This window comes from Haemaphysalis longicornis, unplaced genomic scaffold, assembly GCF_048455015.1.
Source record: "Haemaphysalis longicornis isolate Haplotype H1 unplaced genomic scaffold, Haemaphysalis longicornis Haplotype H1 scaffold_11, whole genome shotgun sequence".
Lineage (NCBI taxonomy): Eukaryota > Metazoa > Arthropoda > Arachnida > Ixodida > Ixodidae > Haemaphysalis > Haemaphysalis longicornis.
This window is the reverse complement of record NW_027526214.1, coordinates 126,552,623-126,578,594: the sequence shown is the minus strand read 5'-3', so window position 1 is coordinate 126,578,594 and position 25,972 is coordinate 126,552,623. Positions and strand designations below refer to the sequence as shown.

Below are 25,972 nucleotides of genomic sequence, written 5' to 3'. Positions count from 1 at the left end.
GTTCGGCTAGCGTGCCAGCCGCGCAAGAAATGATTAGTGATTAGCAAAGTTAATCAACGATTGTTTAGTGGTTGGCAGTCACGTATTATAAAGTGGAAATATGGATTGAGATAGATTCAGGTGGATTAAGATGAATTAGGATGGGATAAGGTGGCTTAAGATGAATTAAGACGTATTAAAGTAGGTATTCAGGTCGATTGAGATGGAGTATGGCGAGAAAAGCGTCAAGATGGATTAATTTGGGTTAAGTTGTTTGTTTGGAACCCCCGTCAAGGATATCTTTTCAAAAAATTCGAAAATGTACAACACAAGGCCCGTGGCTTCTGTATTCGAAGTGTTCGGGGCACGACAGTGTCACCGAGCTGCGCAGGTAGGCGTGCGTACGTATACCCTTGCAGCCCGTCGTCGTGTCTGTTCCTTAAAGTTAAACCGTTTAACCATATCTAAGAACCCGCCTAATCACCACTCCCTTCGTGCCAACTATTCATGTCACGCTGTTTGGATATTCATTCCTCCCGTCAGCAGTGGAAGGGAGGAATAAACTGCCACGTGAACGCGTCAATCTTTCCCGTGCCGATGCATTTGTTCGAAATAGAGAAAGGCTGTTTTATGAAGAGTAAAAGTCTGTCTTTTTTGTTTGTTTGTGAGCGCTTCAGGACACACCGATCACTATAGCACCTGCGGATGCCACGACGATGTTTTGTGACCTGACCGTGATTTTGTGCAATAGCTTTCAACGTTCAGCTTTATTTTCCCCTCCGTCTCGTGATTCTGTTTCTCTCTGCATGTGCGACATTGCTTGATTTGTACCCGAGTGTGTATACTTGCACGCCCACGCTGTATGAGCCTGAACAAGGCCTGCAGTACTAAATGGATAAAATTAAAACAAATAAAACAGTGGGGGTAGAGGTGAATGTGAATTACGGCAGGTTGTTGTTTCGGCTATTTTTCTCTCCAACACAGTAACATACACTCGTCGTATGGCATCTATGTCGCAACCAACAAATGTCAAGCGGTCTGGATTGAGCTTGATAAGTCTTTCCTTTCCAAAACAAGCACTATTATCGCATCCATCTCTCGTTCTCCGTCGCATTCATATTCAGATTTCTGCTAAGTTTTTGATAAATTTACGACTAACCTTAACAAATAAAATAAACACATCATACTCATTGGACACATCAACACCTGTCTAGATTACGAATCTAGATTACGTGTCTAGTTACAAATGCACTAGGTGATGGACTTGCTTCTTTATTAATCTTTCCCACACGTTGTATTCCACAGGGTCCCAGCACGCTGATTTATCATATTTAATACAACTTCACGGTCTCACAAACCGCTGGAATCGTAGAATTTACCATTAGGATCACTGCTCTATTCTCCTGCTGCTAGAATCCACAAACACAAGTTTGGCGAAGCTCACCCGAAAAGGTAATTCGATAACCGTCAATTCTGCTAAAACATTCATGACATGGGCTGGGTAAACATTTTGTTGGATAGATCCGCTAATAGAGCCTTCAGTAAATATTTTTTGAAGTATTTTTTCTGAAGTGAATATTTCTTCTAAAAACCTGGAAATTTCCACAACCACGTCAACTGAAATAAAATGGTTCTCTCTTTCAATAAATCCTTGGATGTCGAGTTTAAAACCCGTTATTTTTGTCAATTGTTTCTTCCACGATCGTTGTATTTGTCGTTCATCCACAGCCACCTTACGCATTGTTTGCCTTCTTGGGGCAACACGTATCTTTCCCCATTGCACCTTAACTGCACTGCACTGCATTGCACCACAGGGGTCCTTTGCATTGTAGCTGCACTGCATTGCACCCCATCTTGCACCACTGCGTCGGCTACAATATTAAGCTGTTGCTTTAGTTACATTCAGTGATTGCCAATCTACTTTCCAACCCATCTTCCACCACCTGGACATCCTTCCGCGATATTTCCCGTATACGAGATAACCCTGACTTTATCGCGTCCTTTGACAGAATATGTTTGCTGAACACAAACAACACCAGATGTTCAGTGCAACGTAATATACTACTTTCAACTGTCCGATCCAACAATTGAACACAAGCGCTTATTTTCTGCGGCTTCAATCAGAAATTCCTTACTCCTTTACCTAAATTGTACCCCTCCTCGCACTCTATCATTATTTTTTTCTTTTTTTTAATAGGTACCCGCCGCGGTGGCTCCGTGGCTAAGGCGTTGCGCTGCTGAGCACGAGGTCGTGGGTTCGATTCCCGGCCGCGGCGGCCGCTTTTCTGGTGGTGGCGAAAAGCAAAAACGCCCATGTGTACGAGATTTCGGCGCCGTTAAAGATCCCCAGGTGGTCAAAATTAATCCGGAGCCCTCCACTACGGCGCGCCTCATCGCCCACATTGCGTTGGCGCGTTAAACCCCACAATCAAATCAAATCATTTTTTAAGAGGTCTGAAAAAAATTATGTTCTCGCCAAATTTCTGTAATGAAACTCTGAGCGCCTGTTCCTTATATCGCTAAATCTCATGTACTGATTCTTATTCGTGTTTCACTGTACAAGAAAAAAAAATGTAAATGATAACATTTTGAACTACCTAACACATATATGCGCAGTATTCGAACCTACTACCAGTGTATAACTGTTTATGTGAATTTGTCTTTTTATGTCCTATCTTGCTCATCGCGCATGCTGCCTTGCTGACGATAAATTTTGTTTCCATTATTTAACGGGAGGTCCCCCTGTGGGATTTTTCCATGGGACCTCTTTCTGCTAAACTCTGTTTTTGAAAAATTTGTATGATACTACTCAATAGGTCTATGTCAATGTCAATGTCAGTTAAAATGAACTAAGCAGCCGAGCTGCACTGCGCTGTTTTCACACATTTTTCGATGCCCTCAAATGAAAGCGCCTTGCGACAAAGCCAACTTCATCCACACGTCTTGCAAGGGGCCATGCAGACAAAGTACCAGTTTGTTTTATTCGTAAGATTTGGCGTTTTATAGTGCCCCAGCGCTTTTCTGGCTGCAAACGATGCTTTACTCAGTAAGAATTATTCAATATGGCGTTATAAAGAAGTCAGCATAGCTGCTAAAAATTTCGCTATAAGCGGTATTTCTGTATAAGCGACCACTCGATAAAAGCTAAAGCAATTGAGCTTTAATTGCACCACAACTGCAAGGAATCAAAACGCGAAGTATTTAGAGAAGCAAAGCTTTATTCAGGGCCATCTAGTCGAACTAATCTTTATCATGACTCTTTCATTCCACGAACTAGCAGGGACTGGAACCACCTCCCCGCCGCCATCGCCTCCATCACGGACGTAAATAACTTCAAAATCATCACCCAACAAGAAGTGCTTTGAATGTATTGTTTGCACATTTTTTTTGTTCTCAAACCCCACTCCTTTCCGTAATGCCCTCGGGCCCTGAAAGTAAATAAATGAAATGAAATGAAATGAAAAAAGGGAGTGAGCGTTGCCTTGTTCAAGTTCTTCCCGTGCGCGGGAACCCGTGCTCCGATTTGACCAAGCATTGCACGAGGCTATGGTCGCCGCCCATAAAAGTGGCAGTGGCGGTGGCGAATTTACACGGGGTCATGCTGGCGTCACGGAACGCTACACGAGTTTCGCGCTGGAAAGCGCCGCGAATGCAGCGGCTCGAGTCTGAGGTTGTGTTTCTTGCGCTCAAAAAACGATTAACCACTCATTTTATGTGCACACCGCACTTGTGAAAACTGACCGGTTTTGCACCAGGGGCTTTGCATGATCTTTGCGAATTTTTTCCCGAGGTGTGCAGCAGTGAAGTTTGCAGAACAAGAGTTTTTCGGCGCCCCGTTGTCGACGAAGCTGCTAATGCTACGCTTCGAGTGTCAGTGTCCACGCCATTGATCAATGTCTACGAACGAAATTCAATGACCCTACCAGGCATTCTGATCGTTTGTCTATGGTCGGGTGGCGCGAATCGAGCATGACCGGCTGGAAAAAATCGCCGCAAAATGACCAGCTTGCGTTGACCCACCGGTGCGTCGCCGCCGCTCGGCCATGCCTCCTCTCGCCACTTCGCTTTAAGCGAGTCAAGCTCTACATGCAATTCGAGTAATGCGGCCTAAAATGCATGCGTTTGTGTTGGGACCAGAATAAATTTCGAAAAAAGAGATATCTCGACTAAAGCGGTTTCATTATAACGGGGGGTTACTGTACGTTAAAATTTTGATTCTCCCGCCAACTCGTGTGTTTCTTGAGGTCGTTTCCCATGGTGACACAAGAACAGGTCGCCTGATACGATGTCAGACAACCCGAAACCGCCGTACTGCGCACACTAGGCTTGTTATAGCCGCACAGCAGCATCAGTAGGCCCAGCGTTTATTCTGCCGGCCGCCGACGGGCCGTCGCAATTCGTTCGCTGAGTTGAAACTAAGCCACGACATGTTTGTGAATGGAAGACTGTGCGTTTCTTTGGTTTGTTAGTTTGTACACTGTATCAAGCTCCGAGTCCAGGTCGCTCCACAGAAGCGCTGCACACGCGTACATCCGACGCTTCGCTGACTGTTGCGCTAGTAGGAAAACCTAAGGCCACTTGAAGGCCGGAGAACAGTCAGCGAAGTCAATATGGGTAATAAGGAAATAAAATCAACTGATACTTTTACCGTACAGCGTAAAACTAGGGAGCAGAATCACTTTTTTGCGCCGGGTGAACAAGCACAGCGGTCAGCAGCACGACTACGCATCTGCGGATGCTTTTCTGTCTAATAATGTAATTGCTAGACGTGAGATATTGTGGAAATTTGGGGGACGCTTACTGCACGAACGCTATACAGCAAATAGTCACCTAAGCTGTTAGAAGTGCTAAAAACTAAATAAAAGTGTAAACTGGTTATACATTATATACCTCATATTTCCAACGCCACCAGCGCTGGCCTGAGGCCGAGTGGTCTGGAGCGCTAGGTAGGTTATTTTGCAAGTTGGAAGTTTGAATCCCCGAGGTGACGTTCTTCTTGTTCCCTTTTTTTTTTTTTTTTTTTTTTGAGGTTGATTTTTTTCGGCCGATGTTTTCTATACTGAGTTCACCACTTTTGGGCCGTAGCGTTCACTGCTCCACGAACGAGTTCGCAGAACACGCGCAGACTGACACTGACGCGCTAGCGAGTTCTCGTTGGCGTGCTGTTGCCATAAGCACCGACTGCTTGCCAGCAGTGGGCACAGGCCAGGATCAGCAGACCCTTGGCCTGGTGCGAGCACGCTTTTTACGATACAGGCATGAGTGAGGCAAGCTCGAAATAGGGGGGAAAAGCGCACGCATGACATTTGAGCGTCTGCGGTGAAGCGGAAGGCGTTCATCGACGGCGTAGGCCTCGGCTAGGGATTGCTACGATTCCAATCCGTCCTGGGAGGCGTATCTTAGGCATTTTGCAGCCGAGAACCTGGCAGAAGCACGGTATGACGATTATTGAGATATCGAGAATGCCCGTCAACGATAAAGTCGGATGTCAAGCATGTTGTTTTACAGAACCGAAACCGAAACTTGTTTGAATGCTAATCTTGGACATCGTCCAATCACGGTGCATCATTTCCCAAAGTGACAGCCTTTAGTTGGTTCGGCCGCCGCAGAACACGCATGGTAGTTTTTCTTCTTTAGGGCTTTATAAAATAATTACCGACTTATCAACCGGATAAACGATGAAAAGTGTGTTAATTTGTCCCAGTCTACGCAGTGCAAGCAAAAACGGGAGCTTTTCAAATTCACTTCAGTGTCCCTTTAAAGTCGAAATAAATATATATCACTTCAAATCAGCCAATCGGATTATTACACAGCCGATGTCGAGCTGCTGATCTTGTCTGCTCCAAGTGACTGAGGGACGCTAGTGAACGTCCATGTCACGTTGTATTAATTTGACGTGCTGCTCCCAGCAGTAAGAATTAACTCGAGAACCTGGGGAGAATTGCACATATACAGCTTCGCTGTAAAATATTTCGGTATTTCACTTAAATTTAAGCGAACCAGAGGGGGAGCACTGGTCACGGTACGTTGACGAGGCGGCTCAGTACTCTTCGTGCAGCCTGAATACTGGCCGTTGCCGAAAACAAAACACATTACCGTGATATTCACAAAACGGTATAGAAATCATAATCACTTCAACTGTGGGAAGGTGCGTGACCAAGAAATTTGAGGTGACAAAGAATATTAAGCAAAGAAAAGCGGTGCTGCGACTAGCCGGTTCTCGCCGCCATTCAATTTCGTAAATTATCTGTGATGGAGGGGAAGACACATCCGTTCGTGTAGGACGGCACTCTTAAGCAGACAGCCTACATGTTCCGCATACTCGGCCATTTTCGACTTCTTAGGCGCGCTGGAGTCCGTACTATACGCCCCTTAACCTTAACCCCTTAACGAGACAAAAGAGGTTAAATGCGGAACGCCGTCTTTCTGTTTCCCTATCACGTGCTCGTCCGTCAAAGTTTGAAGTTGGTGCCCCGGCGAACGCCTCCTTCGGCATCAGCTGCCTATAAGCAAGCAAGCATGCAAACAAAAACTCCCACCTCCCCTCGCGGGAACCCCTGTGTAGACGCGACGCATAGGGGGTTCCGTTGTTTCCGTTAGATTTTATTCTCCCATCGCGTGAAACGTGCCGTGAACCCCCTGCCGCGGCTATGACGCAACGTGGCGCGGCTATGACGCAACACAATCCAACACAATCCACTTTAATCCAATCCAATCCAAGCCAAGCCAAGCCAAGCCAATTCAATCCAAGTCAATCCAATCGAATCCAATCCAATGCCCCTCGCGAGAGAGTGTTCGCTATCGGAGAGGAGAGGGGCTGAGCGGCGGAGAGCGCAGCTGGCGCGGCGAGGAGAATGGGGGAAGGGCGGACAACGCCGACGACGACGCCGGAGGGACAAGGCGAGTAAATGAGATGCGCTGCATCTAAAAACAAAGGCACATCCATTAAAGCCTCGTGCTTCAAATACTTGGGTTTTTGCCCCAAGGCGTTTTTTCAGGATGCAAAACAGGATTGCACGGTACCCAAAGTTCCCAAACCATAAAAAAAATAAAACTCCCACCTCCCCTCGCGGGAACCCCTGTGTAGATGAGACGCATTGGCGGAGCGGCGAAGGGACCGCGTTTTATAGCGCGCATAACGTTGAGGGGACTGCGTAAGCCGGTCCCAGTCGATGATGACGTTGGCGTACTTGTAAAGCGGCGTGGACTATAGGTGTTTGAGCCAAGCGTGGATGTTGCTTCGCCGGAGAACGGCACACCGGTTATATGCGCAGCGCGCCCGAAGGAGAGGAAACCGCGGAAGAGAGTACTGCACATGCGCCGGCCCCAGCGCGTCTGCCGCGGCTATGACGCAACGTGCCGCGGCTATGACGCAACACAATCCAACACAATCCACTTTAATCCAATCCAATCGAAATCCAAATCCAATCCAATCCAAGCCTAGCCAAGCCAAGCCTAGCCAAGCCAATCCAAGCCTAGCCAATCCAAGCCAATCCCATCCAAGCCAATCCAATGCCCCTCGCGAGAGAGTGTTCGCTATCGGAGAGGAGAGGGGGTGGGCAGCGGAGAGCGCAGCTGGCGCGGCGAGGATAATGGGGGAGGGGTGGACAACGCCGACGACGACGACGACGACGCCAGAGGGACAAGGCGAGTGAATCAGGTGCTCTGCATCTAAAAGCTTCGATGTAAACGAACTGAGTGCACCTTGTTCAATGTCCTCTGTTTCTCCCCCCGGCCCAGCACAACCTCGTGCCTGAATCCTCTATGTCAGGAACACGCAGTTCATATCAAGGATTTAGTATTTAATAATACGCAGTTTAAGGCTATGTGTAGGGATTGAGTATACTCCGCGCACTCCAGAATCACCTGATTGATCGTGCAGATACGGTCTATTGTTGAACAGCCTTCGTGAAACCCTGCTAGTTCATTAGGTTGACTGATATCCAAGGCGGAATAAATTCTGTTAGCGATTACCTGGGTAAGTACTTTGTAGAAGACTGACAGCAAGCTGATCGGCCTGCAATTTTCGAGTCTTTAATGCCACCTTCCTTATGAATTAGGACGATGCTCGCGTTCTTCCAAGTTTATTAGGCATGGCCAGTTTTGCTGGACAGGTTTTCCGCTGTCCAGGTCCGGTCAGGTTTGCCCCTGCTCGCCAGGTTTTCCACTAGACAAACAGAGTAGAACCGCGGGCCTGAAAATTAATTCGCAGAGAACGAAAGTAATGCTCAATAGCCGCGGGAGATAACAGCGGTTTGCAATAGGTGGCCGGGCAGTGGTAAGTGAATAATATCTACTTAGGCTAAGTAGTGAACCGGGATCCCAACCATAAGGCAGAGATAACTGGAAGGATAAGAATGGGGTGGAGTGCGTACGGCAGGCATTCGCAGATAATGAATGCCAGCCTGCCATTGTCCCTGAAGAAGAAAGTGTATGACAGCTGCATCTTAACGGTACTCACCTACGGGGCAGAACCTTGTGGGAGGCAACCAACCAACCATACGGGGCAGAAACATGGAGGCTCACTAAGTGGGTTCAACTTCATTTGAGGACGACTCCGCGAGCAATGGAACGGAAGATGATAGGTGTAACGTTAAGGGACAAGAAAGAGGAGTGCGTCAGAAAACAAACGCATTTTAAGCACATATTAGTAGAAATTACGAAAAGGAAATGGTCCTGGGCAGGACATGTAATGCGAAGGCTAGATAACCGTTGGTCATTAAGGGTAACAGAGTGGATCCCTAGAGACGGCAAGCGTTGCCGGGGGCAGTAGAAAGTTAAACTGGCAAATGAAGTCCAGAAGTTTTCACGGATAAATTGGTCGCAGTTAGCACAGAACCGGAATAATTGGAGATCTATTAGAGATAAAGATAAAGGTAGGATAATTGGAGATATAGGCCTGTGCCCTGGAGTGAGCATAGACAGGATGATGATGATGACGACGACGACGACAACGACGACGCACTTGAATTTGCTTAAAAGCGGAGCTATTCTAAATGACCAGCAATTATTGCTGCGCTAAATCTACAGCAAAAATTATTTTCTACCTCACTGCAGTACATGCATGGCAAATGCATTAATTTGAGCACAAAACTTGCGTGCGTATAGTTTGTGAATCCCCGTGAATTTTAAAACCTCTGAATGCATATGAATTCTGCATCCATCGGAGTCAGTCTGAGTTCTAGGTCCAATCTGAACCCCAGTGCAATCTGAACCTGAGTTATGAGTCCATCCTGAACCCCAGTGAGTTCTGAGTCAGTTTTAAGTTCTGAGCCCAAGCTAGTTTTGAGTACATTTTCAGTTTTTCAGAGGTCTGAGTTCGAGTGAGTTCCGTGTTCATTTGAGTTCTGAGCCCGAGTGAGTTCCGAGTTTTGCGCTCGCTGTTTGAGTTTAAGTGAGCGTAGATGAGTTGTTCGGCAATGAGCCTGAGTTTGGATGAGAGGTGGTTCCCAAATAGATTTGTTAGTGAGTGAGTGAGCCGGTCCAACTTTGCCGAGGTATGATTCCTGTGGCTTGCTTAACTCAGAGGCGAAAATGATGCAATCGAAAAAACATCATGACGATCATGATGAACGGGCAGTTGCGCAACTAGACATTTCTGTGTGGCCGTGTGGCCTGTACTGCGATGAGCTCTGAGGCGTCTGTCTCAGCGGCAACTGTGCAGCGGAGTCGCGCTCGGGAGAAGATGCAAGGGGACACCAGGAAGGCTCACTGCGAGAAAGGAGGCGGCCGCTGTGCGTACCAGCAGCAGCGGACGCCAGCACAGCAGTTGCGACGCGAAGGTGTGTCACCCATCCCCCTCGTGACGCAGACATTGTCGCAAGGTGAGAGTACATAATTGTAATAGACCTACCACTAGTCTAGAAGTATGACACAGCTTCAAATATTATGCAATTATTTCGCAATTCCACACGTGAGAAACTTAAAATTTGGCAGGTTCAAGGTGAGGAAGCTACACCCCGCCATGCTGGAGGGCTACTGATGAGTATGGGCAGCTTTAACGTGCGCTGACTCCTCAAGCAGGTGAGCAGTCATTATGTGCCTTCCTATGATGGAGCAGAGCTCGGTAGAAGCGCTTATAGCTCCTATTGGCGTACAAAGACGCAGAGCGGTGTTTCAAGTGCGGTGAATTCGAAGCGACGATATTTTGCAATGTTTGGAATTTCATTCCGCAGTATACCGCTCCCTACGGAGTTGCTTGCTTTTCAAGATGCGGATGCTGATATGGGAGTATGCACATACGCGGAACAAAAGTTTGAACTTACGAAACCATCAATTTGATCTTTGTTAATCTTTGTTTCATGAACGCCGATGCCGGACGCGGCATTTCCACTTAAATTCGCAGTTACTGGCCTGTGGCATGCTGTCCAATATTTTTGAGCTGTATAGATGTGAATGAATGAATGAATCAGTGGGACAGTTTCGTAGAGTGCGATAACTGCATTGGTTATTTCTGTCTTAATGTTGAGTGGATGACTTTTTGTTTTTGTTATCAACTTGTCCTTCATGTGCGCCGTATTCTTATGAATGGGGTTCCCACGCAGTGAAAGGCTTCCTCGCCACTGGTCGGCCTCGTGCAACCACGAGGCTGGCGGGGAAAATGGTTTTCATGAATTGTTTTTTTTTTTTTTGCGCTTCAGTCCCCATTAGGCGGCGAACGTAGAACGTGGGCAAAAACATACCCCCCCCCCCCCCCCCCCCCGCAAGGCCATGCAGCACAGGATGAGCAGATAATTTATTGCCCTACGCACCAAGGACAGACGGCGTGACACATGGGCCACAATACGTGACCAAGCGAGGCTCCTGCTTCTCGGAAGCTGGGTTTTCACCGGGTTTCAGCAGACGAAGAGCATATTGCTGTCGCCTAGAATAACACCGCCCGCAAGCAGTGCAATTAGGCTTTCGTGTTTTCTATACTTGCATTTTTCCCGTTTCGGCACTTTCGACGTTCATTTCTTACTTTTGGGATTTGTTGTTTCCAATAATATTGTTACGCAGCAGAACGGCAAGAATATGCGTACAAACAATCTATTTGCAAATTATTTCCAAGCAGTGGCTGCAGCAGGGAATCGCATCTCCGAGGTTTGGGTGGTTCGCGCGCAAAACCGTATCAGCGCTTCTCCTTCGTCGACGGCGGAATCTTGACGGTAGAATTCAGGGGAAATTGGCGTCTTAATATCACGATCTTTCCTTTGTCTTCTGCTAAGCTGGATCGGGACAGCAGCGTACACGCTGCGATCTTCTTTCTCGTACACCGTACCCCGTGGTACAGTTTATTAATTATTTTAGTTATTTATTGAATGTAATAATTTTTTCCAGTCTATTTTGGGCAATAAACATTACCCAAGGTAATCAGGAAAAACGCCGGAAACAGTGTGACTGGCCCTGATTACCCTCGGGCAGTTTCGGCGAACAGGGCAATAGGCATGTTGGCAGTAAACGCGAGAATAGAAAAAGTGAAACCGTAGAAAAGATACAGCACAAATGATTACTTTTCCATCTCAGCGAAAATTCGGCGTAAATTCGTGAAATAAATGTTGGTTAGGTCAATGTTAGAATTACACAAGTCATTTAGCCTAGTAGGGAGACAGTATTTAAGCATTTGTTTTCCATAGTTTGTACGACACCTGGAGACCCTTCGATGATTCAGGGTGGCGGGTATTATTAGAGAAGGTGGTTTCTGTTAACTTCGCTATCTTGTCCTTTCTGTTTAGGTCTACTTTAAAAGAACGAGAAAGCTTACGCTGGTATAAATTATCCATCGTAATGATATTGTAGTTTATAAAGAGTTCTCTGTTGCGAGCAAGGTACGGAACATTGCAGGCTATACGTAACGCTCTTTTATGCACAGTGACATTAGCTTGCGGATATTTTCCTGAACGGTTGAGGCCCAAACACGGGTTAATGAAGAGAATAAGGAGTTAGACAAGGAGATTAACTTATTAGGTAAAACGGTGCAGTGACGTCACTTAAGTCCAGTTACGCGTGATAGTTTGTAGGCAAGGTAACTAACACGATCTTCCCAAGTCATGTAGTGTAAAAGTAAACACGACGTGTTTTATAATTGTCGAGGTAACCAGCGGGGCGTGCGTTGCAAAACGCCTGCCTAAAGTTATCCTGTACAACTCTGCCTGAATATCTAACGCAAATGACGCCGCACACTGTGTTAGCAGAGGCATACAAAACCTCGTCGCTAATCCAATGTGCAATGAGAGAATTAGGAGCCATTCCAATCTGTGGAGGTGGATGACCCGGAAAGCTGCATAAAATACGCACAACACACATGGGTAGGGAATGTACGCGTATACACGTTTGTCCCTGCCTGACAGCGAGGCGAAATCCTCGTCCAGATTGACGTCCGCTGGATCGTCGAACGGCGTCGTGCGCGGATTCGTTCCCGGCCAGGCTGGCGTCTAGATTAGCTCCATCTTATTGGTTCGTAATTCCGGGTCGAAGGCGGAAATCAAAATTGCGGACGCCTTCTGGGAGATCTGCTCTCGGGAGAAATGTAGGATTGCAGACTTGGAGGCGCGGATTACTGCTCTGATTCTTGTGGAGGCCACCATCGCCAGATCTACGGCCGCTTCTTCGCCCACCGCTGCGGACGTCGTGCAGAGAGAGCCGGGGGCAATGAAATTTACATGATTATTGACTATCGCTATTGCCATTGCGTCGTGACCGAACTAGTCAGCCGCGTCCATGTAAACCACGTCCTCGCAGCTCGCGCAGCGTTTGTGCAGAGCCTGGGCCCCGGCCTGTCGCGTCTCCTCGTTGTGAACGGGGTGCACGTTTTGTGGAAAGGCGGAGTGGGGATGCACTCTGGGGACATTGTGGGGATGGCTACTCGCTGCAAGGGTGGTCCAATGCGTCTAAAATTGGGCGCCCAGTTTGGCTGTTAGCTAAACTCTCGAGCTGTCCTCAATGAGCTCGTCAGTCTGAGGGCCTCAAACCGCTCGGTGGAGGTGTTATGCAGAAGGCTGATGGCCTACTTGCAGGCTTTTCTGAGCACAGCTTCTATTTTCATTTTTTCTGCCGGGTGTGCGTGAAGGTACGTAGTCAACGTGACTCAGCTCACTAAGAAGTTCTGGAGCACACGAATAAGGGCTTCCTCTTTCATGCCATGATGGCGACTGGCGATGCTAAAAACTCTACGGTACGCTTTTTTCGAGAGCCAGCACCGTTTTGCTTGTGTACGGAGACCTAAAACATGAATGCTACAGACGATGAGAATACACTGGAAACCTGCCGTAAAGAGTTTAACACAACAGGCAGAGCTTCCTTCTCTCACTGGTTGGGCACTAAGGTGAAAGCTCCCATTTCTCGGGCGAGCTGAGGCCATCGGGTGCCACGTAGTGTTAAGTCGAAGTCGCAATATCCGCTCAAAATGTCGAGATAAGCGGAGTTTCGAGTTGAGCGAAATACCGAGAATGTGTGGCCAGGTAACTAGCTCCAGTGCACAGGGGAGCTTTCGTTCGATAATCTGAAATATCTCTCGCACGGAACGCACGCCCCGCAGCGAGAATCAACTCGACACGTAGCGGGGCGAGAGCCAGGAGCTTCGTGCACTTGCGAAGGCTGGCTCCGGACTTTGCGGGATATCCATGGTACTCGAAAAAAGTTTCCATGTAGACCGGTAAGGGGAGTGCGGCAAATACATAACACCTGTCGGAGTCACGGCGAGAAAGCTTTTTTAGCCGGTATTCCAAGATACGTGTGTTCGTGTTAATAAGAGTTTAATGTACCTTTTTTTTAATTTCCTCCAGTTAAATAGCTTTTTTTTTTCAATTGCAGTAATAGGAAATGCACCTGCTCTTTTAAATAGTGTTACTTTAATGTGTACCTACTCACATAGTCCATATGCAAAACCACTATGAGCGCATCCGTGATAGAATTCGAACTCCACAATGAACATCCCTTTCTCCCCTCCCTGCCATCATCCTTGGAATCCCATTTTTCAAGAAGCATCCCTAGCAGTTCCGAAAAGTGAAGATAGAAGCCACGCCCCCGAGCTGCGACAAAGCACTAGTGGCGCCACTCCTGCTGTCTGATTACAGTGCTGAGAAGAGAATGTGACAGGACAGTTTCGATGCCACTGCATACAATTGAAGTAACCGTCTGCACACTATTTTTAGAACACCACAGATACACCAAAACTTAGGAACAAGAGCTCGAAACCCCGTAGTCAATTCCAATACTCAAGACTACAGATACCAGCAACAGGACAGATTTTTTTGTTTTTGCTTCTTTTGGGGCGGCCTTTGTCCGTAGTCGGCCTTGCGCCATAATATCTAACAGGGCGGAGGACAACTTTTCCAGTATCTACGCTCGGTCACTGCGACAGCTTTAGTGAGCATACACACAACGACGACGTCTTGCCTCGCCTCATTGGGAACAAGGATCGCGTACGGGTTACGAAGCGTCGAAATTGTGCAGCTGGCTTGGTCAGTGGGAGAAGCTTCGTTATAAACTCACAACCTGACCAGACGGACTTCCTTCAAACCCTGGACAGCGTATCATCCTGCAGAGTGCACCACCAGCGCGCCGTGAAACAGTGCTTGACACTGGGGGCGTCTTTTCCAAGTCATGCTTGAGATCTATCTACGAATTCTGGAGACGTGGCTCTCGATCGAGCTATTTCTTTTGTACTAACTTCTTTTGTTGGGCATGCAAATTCGTCGCACGAAACCATGGAAATAGGATTTGAAGCAAGTGAAAAATTGAGACACTTATCATCTGCAATCCCAATGTTCATCATCCATTTTACATCCAATCAGTGGCAAACGATATCGATTCTGATCAAGAAAAACACGCAGAACTGTCAATCTGAGCGGCCCCTCATTAACGAAACGAAAACCTAAACAAGGATAATGATTCGATGACATCAAGCACTAGGGGTAAGTATGCAGCTTATCTTGAAGGATGACCCTGAGCTTTTCACATTCAAATTTTGGGTGTTCACCACGGCAAAATACACCTATGCTACGGGTGAGCTTTGGTGGAGAGCTCAAGATAAATTTCGACAACTTAAGGACCTTCAACGTGCGTAGAAATCTCGACACCCGGTTGTTTTCGCTTTTCACCTCCACCTGAAAAGAAATCGCCGCTGCCGGAATGGAACCCGTGACCCTGGAGCTTTAACCCACGCTCTGAAGCTTATGGCACTCTGCAAAGCCTCCCTTCTCGAGCTCGAAATGACTCCCTGCTTTGCAGGGGGTTCTCCCTTTGGCTTCAAGAAGCCTTGGCGCGACAACGAAAAGAGCCCACTCACAGATATTCGGCGTCAAGAGGCGCGTCCAACTCTCCGTGCCGTCGGTGGGCTTCGCTCTCGCTCCTGCTTCGGCGTGCAGTCCGGAGCGCTGCCTGTCGGTGCCGAACGCGTGCGCACCCGTGCGGACCTGTGTCCACTTGTCCGGGGAAAAAACGAGCGACATCCTGTATTATAGGAGCCCTTTCACCAAAATCCGTTAGCGTCTTTCCGCCCTTTTCCTCGCCCGTTCTCTCCCCCACTTTTGAGCCCTTGTCCGGTTTGACTGGGCTTTTCTGCGTGTGCGCGCGGAGGTGCCGTGTTTGTTTCAACATTTCTTTTCCGGCGCCCTTGCGGGCTCGAGGAGTGGCTTTTCCTGCAGTCGTCGTTTCCACTTCCCTTTCCTAGAGGAGGGGGATGCTAGACGGACGACTGCCGGTGCACCGACCGGATTGCCAAGAAACATGGAAAGGTCTTTCGCCCAGAGCAGCAGGGGAATTTCTGTTTACCTTGTTATCAGCAAGAAGACCCTTTCGCTGGAAGCAGCACCTGCATGTGTCATATGGTCGCACGAAGTCGCAAAGCTTTTCTCGTACATCACTGCTTTTACTTACTCTCTTGACTTACTAAGCGCAATTTTGAATTCGTAAAAGAATACAAACAACGAGCGCTACATCCGCACCCGAAAATCACCGAGTAAATCTGGCTTCACTAATTATTGCGGACATTCTTAGATTTCTCTATATCACGTATCTCAACGTCACGTCATGGAAACTTATTGAGTCGTTCGTTTGCATCCGAAAAAAATAAGAAGCGAGAGATGTCCGGGTGAGTTGCAGAAGAACAAATTTCTACACCATAGAACCGGCAAGTGATGACTTGTCTTAACACTCATCTTTTTACGTGCAAAGCTTGTGAAAACTGTATTTTGCACGCCTAATTCGTCTACTAGTATCTCTTTTTTTATTTCAAACTACGCTTACGTGCCCTGGAAGAGGCAATTACATACAAGATACAAGTCAAAACAAAATAGTAGAAGATGGGGTAACATGCTGCGAAACAGCCACAAATATTCACAGCGACAGCGAAACCGCATAAACAAACGCAACACTCGTATCATTCAAACAACTCGAAAGTGCACACAAAAACAAAGAAACAGCTGGGTAATACTAAATGGTACGCACAACCAAAACTCCAAAATGCGCCGTAGCCGTTCATTACAGCAATGGGACAAGGCAGGTCATTCGATAGTTGCATTGCAAACATGAGTGGTGAACATTTCTACATGCCAGTGCGTTCAATGACAAAAATACTTTCAACGAGCGATCGGTGCGCCGGCAGATGTGGGATGCCGGCTGGTTACATAAACAGCGGAACGATGATGCACTAAGGGAAACGCTCAAAAATACCGCAGTAGAAAGTTTTCTGTGACTTATTCGTGATTTCAAGTCGTCCTTGTGACGCGGCGGCCAGGACCCCGCGGGCCCTAGTGGTGGTTTCGGCCAGCTAGATCACCTTCTTCTGGTTCTGGGGATCCGTACTGAGTTGCACGGTCTGCCAATTCATTGGAACCCGTTATTTCTAGCGAACAAAGGAGTCCTCGTTTCTCGTGTGGGGAGTGTTAGGTGTCATTTGACGCCCTGTCATTGTCTGGTGGTCCTCAGCAGGCCCATAGCATACGTGTAAGATCCGGGCAGGTTTCTTCATCATACATCCCCAAGCAGCACCGGTTCTGTAACGCCAGATTTGGATAACCGTTGGCCTGAAAAAGTGGCCATGCCGCCGCCTGCCCCCTTTCAAACCGGGCGCTTCTGTAATGATCTAATATTTCCCTATACGTTCCCAGACGCCCGCTCGAGAACACATCGCCTCCGCTGTCACCCCGACCAGTTCTCTCCGGCCCCGTCAGCGCCGCCGCCTCCGTGTGCGCCGATGCGCGCGGACGCAGCCGCGAGCTCATATGGTTAATCCTCGACCCGCTCGTGAGAGCGTTCGTTACCCGTGAGGCTAGAGTGTGCCGGCGCTGTAGCTTTACTCTCTGACAGAGAGACGAGTACTTACGTCGCCTCAAACAACACGGGGACCTTGGCGAAGTTCGTAATCGCCGCCTTCGAGTCCCTGACAATCACGACTCTATACGGGCTGTTACAATCTTTCTCTTCTATTGACCGGGCTGGATCAATGGGTGGTAGCCGTCTCGAGGGCGAGTGGTGGCGGTGTGTCGCCTTGATATGCTCGTCGGAGACTGATTGCCAGAGCGACTGCCACCTGCTCGCCTACGTCGGGGCTCGTTTTCCAGAGCGAGCCGGAAGCGACCAGGTTTACCTCATGATCCACCACCACCGCAGTCATTGCGCCATATCCGCTCTGCGATTTACCCGTGATCTGATTATCGGCAGCGTCCACGTAGTATATTCTGTTTCCATTTGCCTTGTCCGCGTTGGGCGCGAGACCCCTTTATAGAGCTGCCGTTCTTCTCGCCACGTCCCTCTCCGGGTGCATGTTTGCAGGGAGAGGTTTAATCTCGAGGTCCCCTCTCGTTGCATTCGGCCGAATGTTTTTATCTCCAAACTGCCAGCCGTAGCGTGTGCCGAGAGACGCCGAGATGTGCCCGTACGGCTCCTCAAAAGTTTCTCTATATTCGCGACCGAGTTGTGCAGCCCCATGGCCGCAAATGTTTCCGTCGATGCCTGGATTGGTATCCGCAATATAGGCCCTGCTTTCAGAATATCAACGTTTCTCTTTCTTGCATGTCAGCATGGTGAGGAAAGGCACCGCGTACACCACGCGACTCACGACCAATGCTTGTGCAAGCCTCAGGACGTTCGCCTCCATCATTCACCGAAGCCGATTGGCTATGCGGGAAATCAGTCGGGTCATCTGGTGCACGCTCCTCTCCAGCGCCTTGAGGGCCACGTTCACTTGGATCCTGAGCCCCAGCACTGGATGCTGCGGACCACTGGAATCTTTAGTCCCTAGGCCCGGAGTCGAATCGGCTGACTTCGCTTAGCTGCTTCAATCTCGCTCTTAGTTTGCCTGCTCTGATAGTATAACATAAGCTCGGGCTTTTACGCAGAATTTACGCAGACTTTACGGGCTTTTACGCAGCAACGCAGTCCCCTGGGCAGCGCACTCTCCCACCGTTTCCGCGGCCCTCTGCAGTCACTCCTAAATCCCTCCGTCGCTACCGCATAGACTACCAGATGGTAACGTCGTCTGCATACAGGCTGTGTTCCAGCCCCCCTGTGGAGTCTAAGATGTGCGGTAGCCCGGTCGTGGCCGAGTAGAAGAGAAACGAGGAGAGGACGGAGCCCTGAGGCGTACCCCTTCTCCCTAGTCCGATTGCACTCCGCCCACGATCGGGCGTGCCGTCCTGTTGGAAAAAAAAGTCCCTGGCGTAGTTTTAAGTCCTGGTGCCTAACAGGGATTTATACAGACCCCCAACAGCCTCCCCCAACACCCCAGGAGGATTTAAAAATCCGCCCGAAAAATATTCCGCAATCAAGAACGCTCCCCCAAGTGATTTATAGACACCCCAATGCCCCCCAGGCGAATTTTGACATCCCAGAAAACGAAATCCTGGTGCCGACCCCCAGGCTCTCTAGACTCTCCTTAATTGCCTAGTGCTATCAAATGCCTTTCTCAGGTGCAGATCTAAAATGGCTCTTGTGTTTAATGGTTAGCACCCTTCTTCGTCAATGAGCTCATGCGTGAGCCTCAACATCAAGTGTTGCATAGACAGGGCCGGTCTAAAGAAGATCATGGAATGGGGGAAAAATTATCTTTCGTCCATTCTGTTTAGGACTGCAGATATTTCGGAATTGGGTTACGCTGTCGCCCGAGCAGTTACGCAGAATGAAACGAACAGTGCGATTCTGGATTGCCTACGATACGTCTGATGCGTTCATATACGTACGCCTGACACGCACGGTACGTCCAGGTGTTAGCCGCGTTTTCAAGTTGTGATCCTACAAACGGAATATATGCAAATAGTCTAGTTTGCCATGTTGCCATGCAGTGTGATTTGAGAGGCGGTCCTATAGTCGTGCTTGCTTTGTTAGAGAAGTAGTCAATATGGAAGTTTCGTGTCAGACTAGATATGGGAATTACGTCTAGGTATTTACAGGGGGTTGCATGTTCAGTGCTAGTGTCATAAAAAGAATAATCAAAGGTGGAGGAAGCGAACACTCGTGAAGTCTTTTCTATGTTTATACGCATTAACCACTTTACGCACCATGATGAGAAGGCGTTCAAGTCGTATTGAAGTATGCCGAATTTTCGTATCATTACTTTCGCGGTAAAGTGCACAATCGTCAGCATAGAAACGGATCTGGGATGAAATGAGGTCGGTAATGCTGTTGATGGGCGTCAGAAAAAAATTCGGGCCTACGACGGAATCCTGCGGCAGTTCATGTGTGACAGGAACACGTAACGAAACGGTAGTATTAATGCGACACAGAGCGGTATGATTGTGATTGTGCTATTATTAAGGTAGAAACTGCGTGAATCTGCATTACATTAAAATTTACATTGAAATAATATTGAAAGGCGTTACATTGAAATTTCTGGTAGTTGAATCTTTCTTCGCGTACGCACAGCAGGGGAAGGGAATTGAATGATGATATCAGCTGCACCCAGGTTCCGGAGGCGTTGCGCACAGAACAGACAATATGTGAATAATTTTCTCACATTGTGCACTTTCTTCGTTCGAACGACGTTTTGCATCGACAGCGGGGAATAGTTTACCATATAGGATCCTTTAGGTCCACCGTTGTGTGTGCTTGGCGTGGGTCAAACGCCATGTTTGCCTCAACGCGCGTCCGTCACTGCGATCAAAACGCATGCGGTAACATTCACAGATCGGACAAATAAAATTGCCCTTTAAAAGTTCTGGTGATGGGAAACAGCCCTGTTTGCTGCAAAGACGGCAATATTACTAAGCTATGATCCTTCGCTGAAAGCAAGCTATAATTCTGGGGCTTTGCACGGCGTTTCGTGTACTGTTTTGGGGCCCAGAAAGCGATAGAAGCATTCACCATGGCTTGCAGATTTATCTTCAACTTCGACAGTGACAATAAAAATACATGCTGTTCGGGCTCCACACCCAAAACCGTGTAGTCATTGCGCTCTGGGTTTGCACGATTACACTGCTACATTTGGAGTGCCAGTTCCCAGAGCCACGACAAAAAGTTTTGTTGCAAAAGCAAAACAAGGAGCAGTGGCTAAGCTTCACAATGCCAAACCTGGACGGCTAAGAGGATATTTATTTCAGGAGCCTATTCTTTGCAGACGAAACGCACAAAGAGTGAGTCAGATTCAACACCGCCGTGCAAGGGTCCAACAACTCGAGAACAGTGGTAACAAGCAGCTGGTTGGAGGAATACCCACACACCGAGGAAAGCGCATCAAAGGATCCAAGACGGCGATAGTGTGAAGCTGAGCTGCACTCCTCCCCGCCAGTGCAAATGACAGAAGACGCGCACGTCTATGCATAAAATGAAGCTGAGCCATTAAGGCAACTTCCTGCGCTTACGACGGCACGACACGGTAAATGACGTCTGGCTTTGTGTATAGAACCCCCACTCGTGGAAAGGCGTGTCTGGGCAGCCCCACCGCGCCTCGAAAGGGACACGTGTCTTTGGCGTCGCCTCTTGCAGTCAGATTGTCGGCATGGGAATGAGAGACGACCATCTCCCGGAATTTCGCGTGGCTGCATTGCAGATACAGCACGGCATAATTACGGAGAACCGATTAATGACAGACGCCGCAGTCACTCAATCGCATCCATCCCCTCCATAGGACGTAGCATACTCGTGCAACTTGCCCTAGTACAAGAAAGTGACATGTCTTGCGAAACACACCAGGAAGTAATGGTGACGCTTCTCATGGTGCTGTTGCATAAACCACAGCGTCTCGTTACCCCATCGTCAGCTTGTGCTACACCTATGCGTGACGCAGCTAGGCTTGATGGCGTCCGCTTCGGTGCTGCTACCTCCGACTGCTACGAAGCATGACGGACGCTTAAGACACCGGAGGACGGCGATGTGCATAAGCGCGTGGCCACTGACAAGCACAAGCAAAGATATAGTTCCGCTGCAACAAGGGAAACTTAGTTTGTCATTTCCGGTTCAGAGTGATCCAATTCTCGTTGCCCGCTTCAGCAAGATCTTTTTAATTCTCCAGTGAAAACAAATCAAATGGATCAATCCGCCAATAGAAATGACTGTAGAAAAAGCGCTGGAATAAAGGACTAGACAAATGTGCACGCGCTTGGGTTTTTAGCTTGGCATTTGTGTTGCAAAAAATTAAGAGATTAAGACATCCAGGGACAGAGAACACAATTGGGGGCGTAAATCGGGGACACGAAAAAAAAAGATGCAAACAAATAACGGGCATTGTGCTAACTTCTCTGCTTTTGTTACCATTGTTAGCTTGTTAACCTGTTATTATTGTTATTGCGACAGAGTAGCCTTTCTAATGAACCCAACGTGTGTTTCGTCTACATGGCCCCTTTAACTAGGCACAGCGTCATTGCTGGTGAACCCGCCCGGCCTGTTCGTCAGCAGCCGTACCGCGTGCCACCGAGGGAAAGCGAAGGAAGCACACCATATTATCCAGCCACCGAAAAGCGTGTGGCCCACACCCGTCATACATGTCCGGAAGCAGCAACATTGCCTGCGTACCTGCTCTCTTCTCTGCAAATGTCGTCGAAGCACGATAGCCACCCCTGCCACGCAAATTCCTCCTCACCTCTCTCCTCCGCCCACCGCTTTCTTTCTCCCGTCTGGCTCGGTGGAGGTTCGCTCCAGTCACCTCCCGGGGTACGTCACACGCCAGCCGTGACGTCACGGCCAGCTCACGCGATCGGTGCTGCCGGGCGTGTGGTTGGCAAAACATTCGAACTGGGGAGCGGTGCGTATGCAGTGGGGCTGCTTGAACGCGCGTAAATGTGCAGCTTTCCGATGCCGATGGGTTTTCGCGCTCTCGGCTGCGAAAATCGTGCGCGCAAAGGCAGTGGCATCAGGCTGTTGTGCATACCCCGAAAGTTATATTCGGCGTGTATTAAGTATGCGCGCACTGCGCCAAAAGAGGCAGCCAAAGACCCGGCATGGTCTGCTCTTACTCACAGCAACATTTCCCATTTTCGAACTTGTGCTGTTCCTCAAAGCCCGGTCACAGAATCTACATCCACGGCACCACACCCCACGAAACGGTGCTTTGTGTCAACACTTTGCAAGCAGCAACAGCAGAAATTGTGCCGGTGAGGGGGGCGGGATTTTCGTGCTGCGAAATATTTTCATGTTTTGGCCTAGTAGAGTAAAGTATTCAAAATGAATGAATGTCTAATCTGCTTACGCGATGGGCAATAAATGTTTTGACGAACAATCCGCGATAGCCGCCGACCGCCAGAGAACCACGACATAACTGGTCGTGTGGAGAGAGAGAAATAAACGTTTATTGGCTGAGAAGACTAGCTAGGACTTGGTCCTTGCCGGTCCGAGGTGGTAGGTCTCCTCAGTACAGGAAACCTCTGGTGGTGGCTGCCGTCTGTAATGAATGTTGGCCCGGACAGCGTAGAGAGTCATGAGCCTGGCCTACGCTTTCGCAAATGCACACACGCCAACTTTATTAACTCAATATTCTACAAAGCGGGAATGGCACTGAAACATACAGACAGACTAGACGCGGGAGCACTCAAGTGTGGGAGGTAGTGGGCGAAGTCATGAAGGAAGTCGCGCTCACAGCCGACGATCGCCGAGACGAGAAGGCCACGGGGCAGGTTGCTGTGGTCGTTGAGGTGGTATCTCGCTGACAGGGACGTGACGGTGGCCGATGGCTAGTGACGGGACGGAAGGGGTTAGGCCTGCGCCATGGCGAGGCCTCGCTGCCCGCGCTCCACGCCACTGGAACACCGCCCACTCCGACGGGCGCAACCGCGTCTTGTCGTCCCGTTGTTGGCCGTCCTCTTGTTGGCAGTCTGAGTGGTGGCTCTGACGGGAGAGCCGGCGACGGTCCTCGGGCCTACAACGCGAGGGTGGCCGTCTTGCTGCCCCCGAGAAAGAACAGCTTCCCTTCTTCTCCTTCTTCTTTCTTCGTGGCGATTTCTCTTTGGCAAGCGGTACACCAACGGTTCGCCGGATTGACCTTCACACTGCACTACCCTTCACTACACCGTCTTCGCCCGGTTCACCAGATTCTTCTGGTTCTCCGGATCCTCGTAGATGAGCAGTGCCTCTCACTTTTCAGTGATGTCGTGGTCACCGGTGGTATGGGCGCTTGCGTTGTCTTGTGGTGCGGAAGTCAGTGTTGCTCAGGATCCTTGGCTATCCACAGGTGTGTCTGGACGGCCGTCTTCGCAAGGGCACGCCAGGATCATGTGTGCCAAGGTGTCGGGTATGTCGCAGTAAGGGCAGAGATGTGAAAATTGCGTGGGGTATATGCGGTTCATGATTATTCCGTGTGTGTACGTGTTTGTTTGGAGCCGACGAAAGATTACGCTTTCTTCCTTGGTGAGGTGGGGTGTGGTAGGGGACATCTCCATCGCTCAAGTCGGTAGTGCTCAAGTGTGGCCCTGTAGGTGATGGGTACGTCTGCTGCGCCGGTTGCGGCACGAATGTCGGGTGGCAGGAAGGCCCGTCTGGTGTGCTCTCGGCCGGCAGCGTGAGGTGCTTCGTTTATCGCCATCCCTTCATGCCCCGGGATCCAGGTTACGTGGGTGTAGGAAGTTGGGGCGTGTCTTTAAGATTTTAAGTGCCGTCGCGGACACGCGTCCTTTCTGGAAGTTCCGACATGCCGCTTGGGAGTCGGTGAATATCAGTGCTCGGTCGCTGCAGGTCATCGTTACCAAGGCGATGGCTGCTTATTCTGCAGTTTCGGTGTTACGAGCCAGTATTGTTGCCGACGTCAATGCCCTGCCTCGTTGGTCCGTGACGCTTATTGCGAAAGCAGTGTGGTCTGGATATCCAGCAGCATCTATTTATTTATTTATTCACGTTACCTTACAGGTTCCCGTAGGAACATTCAGTAAGGGGGGCGAGAAATGCAAAAACACAAAATATAACAGAAGCAAACAGAGTACAAAAAAATTACAATGTGGTAATATAACATAACTTAAAGAGGAAGGGCATGGAAAAACATAATGTAGATACAATGATGGTGTCTAATACAAAGGTGTAGAATACGACAGGTACTCAAACAAATAAATGGTGCCAAAAACATGAGCACTAGGTACAAAGTCAGTACACAAATACAGATATGTACAGATATACAGAGCTACCTTTTTATGGTAAGTAATGCCGGTATACTTGGTTGCGGAATAATGTGTGGTCAGTGATTGAAACTATTGTGTTAGGAAGATCGTTCCATAATGTTACGGCTGTGGGCAGTGCTGATGAGTTAAATGCTTGGGTGCGGCCGTAAATGCGTTTGAAACTTCGCTGGTTGTTTAGTCTATTAGACATGCGCACGGGAGCTTCTAGAGGAAGGGGGGGTAGATAAGAGCAGTTTACATATTTGTGAAGTAAGCAAACGATGGCAACAGCGCGACGTGTTTCCAAGGGTTCGAGACAGTTATCAATCTTTATTTGAGTTGCACTAAAATAACGGCTATATTTCTGAGAGATGAAACGCGCAGCACGGTTTTGAATTGCTTCGATCATAGAGATTAAGTATTTTTGGTAAGGGGACCAAACAGATGAAGCGAACTCAAGTTGAGGGCGGACGTACGTTAAATAGGCCAGTTTACGGACATTCGTAGGGCAGTGTTTTAAATTACGACGTAAGTATCCCAAGATTCTGGAGGCTTTGGCACAAACAGTAGTTATATGCAGGGACCAGGAAAGATTGTGAGTTAGATTCACGCTCAGATACTTGTATGAGGAAGCTTGGGAGACAGGTAAGTTGTTTAGGACATATTTAAAGGTGGAAGTGTTACGCTTGCGACTGAATGATACAAACTTGCATTTGGACAGGCTAAGGGACATAAGCCAGATTTCACATCAATGGGAAATAGCGTTAAGGTCGTTTTGAAGAGCTATGTGGTCAGCGGCGTTAGTGATGGCGCGGTATACAATACAGTCATCTGCAAATAAACGCATTCTGGATGATATATTACGTGGTAAATCATTAATATAAATCAAGAATAAAAGGGGTCCGAGAGAACACTACCCTGAGGAACACCGGAAGTTACATGACAACGGGAGGAGGTAAAATTATTAACTACTGTAAATTGTTGACGGAGAGACAGGAAGTTACGTATCCAAGTTAAAGATAGTGAGTCTAGTTTAAGGGCTGATAATTTTGATATTAGTCGACAATGGGCTACGCGATCGAAGGCTTTTGAGAAGTCCAGGAAAATGCAGTCGGTTTGCTGATTTGCGTCCATGTTAAAGTGTAAGTCGGTAGTAAATTCTAGTAATTGCGTGTCACAAGAAAAGTATTTCCGGAATCCATGCTGGTTGGGGAAGAAAAAGTTATTACCTTCTAGATGACTGAAAACATGCGACGCAATGATGTGTTCGAGCATCTTACAACAAATGCATGTGAGGGCTATTGGACGATAATTATCTGGTGAGTGCTTGTTTCCGCTTTTAAAAACGGGGACGACTTTAGCAACCTTCCAATCGGCCGGTAGGTTCCCTGACTCTAAGGATTGATTAAACAAATAGCATAATATCTGACTAGAAATTGATGAAGTGTTTTGCAGTATTTTTGAATTGATGTTATCAATACCGGCGGATGTAGAGACCT

General features: G+C 48.4%; 1 protein-coding gene across 1 annotated transcript in view; it reads right to left on the bottom strand.

Moving 5' to 3' along the window:
• LOC144161003 (uncharacterized) overlaps positions 1-15,475 on the bottom strand; it is a 55,638-nt gene extending 40,163 nt beyond the window's left edge. Inside the window, exon 1 of the mRNA XM_077692074.1 lies at positions 15,248-15,475. The gene's annotated coding sequence lies outside the window, so the exon portion shown is untranslated. The remainder of the gene's footprint in view (positions 1-15,247) is intronic.
• Positions 15,476-25,972: the final 10,497 nt, after the last annotated feature.